The sequence below is a fragment of the Leptonychotes weddellii genome, chromosome 2 (assembly GCF_054177405.1).
Source record: "Leptonychotes weddellii isolate Sample4059 chromosome 2, ASM5417740v2, whole genome shotgun sequence".
In the NCBI taxonomy this organism is placed as follows: domain Eukaryota; kingdom Metazoa; phylum Chordata; class Mammalia; order Carnivora; family Phocidae; genus Leptonychotes; species Leptonychotes weddellii.
Genome location: NC_138370.1, coordinates 18,251,168 through 18,255,808, shown reverse-complemented (window position 1 = coordinate 18,255,808; position 4,641 = coordinate 18,251,168).

The following is a 4,641-nucleotide window of genomic DNA, read 5'->3' as shown; positions in this document are numbered from 1 at the left end:
CAGTCCATATTTCAGATACTCAATTTGTAAATTTATTTCTTACTTTACTCTTTAACTGTCTGTTCTTTTTTATAGTGGACAAAGTGCATTGATTTTTCTGCTTAAACCTAAAAGGGCATCATCAACCTATCTTTCTATGTGAAATCTATAATTATGAGATATTTACTTTTCACAGCATTGCTTATAGCAACTTAAACAATTAGAAAAAAGCCGTAAATGTTCAGGAATTTGATATTGTTTAAATTAAGGAATATTAATACAGTACAATGCTATGTGCTTATTAACATTTGTTTATGAAAGAATATGTAAAGACAGGATATTAAATGATAAAAAGGAGAAACAATTCTGTGTAATTGACGACATGTGTGTATGTGTGTGTATGAAAAAAGATGTATTCTTTTTAAAGACCAAAATTAGATTCACCAAAATACTGTAACAGCAGTTATTGCTGGTCGATGGGACTTTGAATAATAATGACCTCATTGTGCTTTTCTGTAAATAATAAATAAATGTATTTTCTAACTCTAAAAGGATTATTGTTTTTTAAATTTGAGGAAGAAATTGAGTTTGGAAAAGGCTGTGTTTGGAATACTTGCTAAGCCTGGTTGTCACTAAGAGAATAAAACAACACTTCTGGAGAAAATGCGCCATTTGTTTGCTTGTGGTTGGGGGGGAGGATGGAAAGGGTGTGAAGAAGGGGTGAGGGGAGGGAGAGAGTGGGTCAGTGTGATCTTGGAAGATCACGCATGCTACAGCATCACCCTCCCTGCGAATTCTCAGAACTTTAAAGTCATCAAACAGGTGAAGTTCTCCGTGAGTTTCCACGTCTGGAGAGATGGCGATAGGGGGAGGTTTTGCATCTAGACTTCCGTGGGGGCAAAAGTGAAACACTTGAGGCCTCAGGAGCCAAGAATAAAGAAGACCTGGGAGAGCATGAGGACTAAGCAGATGGGGGAGATTGGACTCTCCCCACTTTATAGAATTAGTAGTTCAAGGCACTGTGTTCTGATCTCAAGGTTGGTGATCCCAACCATCACCTACCCATGTCTGGGAGCTCTTGTAGGAAAAATCAACTTAGAGTACACTTCTCTGCTTTTTGTCAGGTGAAATGCCCACACAGGCCCAGCAGAAGTGCATTGGTGACATGACTCCAAAGCAGCGGGATATATGGGTTTAAGGGAAGAGAGCACAGCCCTGCATGGGCATTAAGGTTCTGGAAATATCACCTCAAAATGAAAGATATCTGGTATCAGACTTACAGCTTTTGAGACACTTTGTTCTAAAGGTTGGCATTACACAAGCTTACAAGATTGACAAAATTCATGAAGTTTCTCCTTGAAGAAGCATCAGATATCAAGAAATATGCAATTATCTCCTTTAAAAATTAGCTTTCATTGGTGAAGAAAGGAGGCTTATGGCTGATATATAAGACTCCCAAATGGTCCTTGTCCTACTTTAAAGGCAAGACAGAATGCCCTGGAAAACAAATACCAATAATGGTTCTTTTCTTTTTCCCCCCAATATTTTAGGACATTTCTCTGTGAAAAATTAGAGATGTTTACATGCAGGGCTGTGTCAAAGCTTGGAGAGAAAGATTTTGAGTTGGGCAGAATATACTACTAAAATGTTACAGAACTGTCAGGCTTCTAAGCCAAAGTACGAAAGATGATTGGTAGAAAGGTTTTAGGGACTATTCTTAAAAGTAATCATGTGGTGACAAATTTAGCAACATATGGATCTCTTTCTGAACAGAATGCCTGACCATATTCCTACCAGTATCAATGATATGGAGAAGCACAGGGACTTAGATACTAGATACTCTCTCTTACAGGTGGGAAAAAAGATTGCTATGTGTTTAAAACATTTAAAATTAAACTTTTATAACAAGCCACATGTAGACTCATGATTAGGAAAGTCATCTCAGGAGGCAGAAGAAAAGGAAGCAGCATGAACTTCCATCCGGTGAAGACCTAGTGTAGAGCTGGGTCTAGATGTGTTGGGTGCATAAAGCCTCTGGAAGTTAAATATGCAACAGATAAGCCCATAGGTAGTGGAAGGAAGGAGGTGTCCACCTCTAGTCAGACAATCCCCTTGAATAAGCCCTGGGACCCCATGAGAGATTATGCCCATCAATTTGCCTTTTGTATAGAGAATAGTACGAGATATAGAATGTTTAGGAACCATGGACACACATACCCTGGCATCCAGTAGGCTACAGCTTGTATAGGGCAGATGTAAGGAAGGCACAGTATTACCAAGGGCTCTGGTCACAGAGAAGATGGGGCTGCTGTGGTAGCCCTCCACCATGGTCTTGAATTGGCGAGGTTAGAAACTCCAGATGAGGTCAGGGAGAGTGGGTTTTGCTGGCCCCGTTGGGCTGGAGGCTCACGTTCCTGATACATTTCCCTCATATGTGGCGGTTGGACAAAAGGGGTTTGGGTCTTGTTTGTGAATGGAAATAGTGTGTCCAAAGACCCTGGATGGGAATCAGTCTTTATTTTTGTCTTTTTATTAAATCTAAAGGCACTCAGGGGGCGCCTGGGTGGCTGGGTCGGTTGAGCGATGGACTCTTGGTTTTGGCTCAGGTTATGATCTCATGGGTCATGGGACCAAGCCCACTCTGGCTCCACCCTCAGCGGAGAGTCTGCTTAAAGATTCTCTCCCTCTGCCCCTGCCCCCAACTCGTGCACTCTCTCTCTCTCTAATAAATAAATCTTTACAAAAAAGTCTAAAGGTGCTCTTGTTTGAATCAAATACAGCAGGACAATGCTTGCCCATACTTGAGGCCGCAAGCACTAATGTTGCTGCAGGGAGCTGGGGAGCTAGTTGCTGGGTTGGAATACAGAGGAGCACCCATATGGGTAATTAATGCCCAAAGAGGAAGGTAGTAAACAACAGGAAAATATCTGGAAATGATACTCTTCTGGGACCTCACGGAGGAGCCCTGCACAGCCCTAGATTAGGAAGAAAGGAGAGAGGCTGGGCCAACTAAGTGGACCTGTTTGTCATTGTGTTTCTTCTCTTTTACTCACCTAAGGTTCAGGGAGAGAATTTATGAAATAAATTTGCTAGAAGCTATAACTGTTTTGCTTGCAGGAGAATGTAATGAGGGAGAAAATTGAGTTCTCATAGCTGGTAGGAAAAAGTGACTCAGGAATCAAGCTGCCTTTGTTTGGAAATGCCTTGATTAGCCCACTTGGGTAAATGAGTCTCTACAGGGTGTGGGCATGACCTGGTGTTAGGACTTCAGAGCAAGGAGAATCTGGAGGAGCACAGGAGGAAAAGAATAATCTATATCAGGTGCTCCCACTTACCTCAACCCCCAAATCTGTTATAAGTTACTAAGTTTACAAAATGCTTGATATGAGAGAGTGTGCATACATGTGTGTGTACTGATAAACAGGAGTAAGTTTTGCATAAAAGTCAGTGCAAGATAAAAACAAAAAGCACCTATGGTATTTTGAAAATCCTAGCTAGGGGCGCCTGGGTGGCTCAGTCGGTTAAGCAACTGCCTTCGGCTCAGGTCATGATCCCAGGGTCTGGGATCGAGCCCCGCATCGGGCTCCCTGCTCAGCCAGGAGCCTGCTTCTCCCTCTCCATCTGCCTGCTGCTCTGCCTACTTGTGCTTTCTCTCTCTGTCTGTCAAATAAATAAATAAAATCTTTAAAAAAGAAAAAAAGAAAATCCCAGCTAGATTTAATGAACTGAGAATACCCCATATAACATCTGGGTTAAACCTAACCTGCAAGGATATAATCTATTTTAGAAAAATTTCTAAATTTCAAAATTTCCCTCATTGAAAAACTAATGGCACTTAAATTCCGGTCTTCTGGAAAAAAGCTCTTGGTTCACTCACTCATTTATTCCCCAAGTATTTACTGAGCATCTACTATGGGCCAGCATTGTTTTACATGTTAGGGATGGAACTGAGGATGCAGACCATGGAATCTGAAGCAGTCTGAAAGTTACAAATATTTATCCTTTAGCAGATGGTGAGTTCAGAGACCAAATGTCATTGGTTATCCTGTTTTATACCTCAGAAATCTTAGAGAAAGGCACCATGAGTTTCTCACACTTTTGATACTATAGTTCAACATCAATTCTCTGACATGTACTGTATGTGTTGCAGTTTAATTAAATTCTGATGCTAACTACTCAGAAGTAGTGAAAGTCTCCCAAGTCAAGGGCACAGTGTTTTTACAAGACTTTCCTTACTTTCGACACCAGCAGCAACTGGGGTCCTCAGGAGTCCTAGTTGGCTCAGGCTGCCATAACACAATGACATGAACTGAGTGTCTTAACAGAAGTTTATTTTCTCACAGTTCTGGGGGCTGGAAAGTTTGAGATAAATATAACAGCCAACTTTGGTTGCTGGTGAGAGCTCTCTTCTCCGTTCACAGATCTTCACATGATCCAAAGGTGTGAGGAGAAAGACAATTGGAGAAATAGAACCCATGACTCCAATGTCTTTTCTTTTTTTTTTTTTTTAAGATTATTTATTTACTTGAGAGAGAGAGAGAGAGAGGACACAGATGAAGAGGGAGAAGCAGACTCCCTGCTCAGCAGGGAGCCCGACACGACACGGGGCTCGATCCCAGAACCCTGGGATCATGACCCAAGCAGAAGGCAGGGGCTTAACAG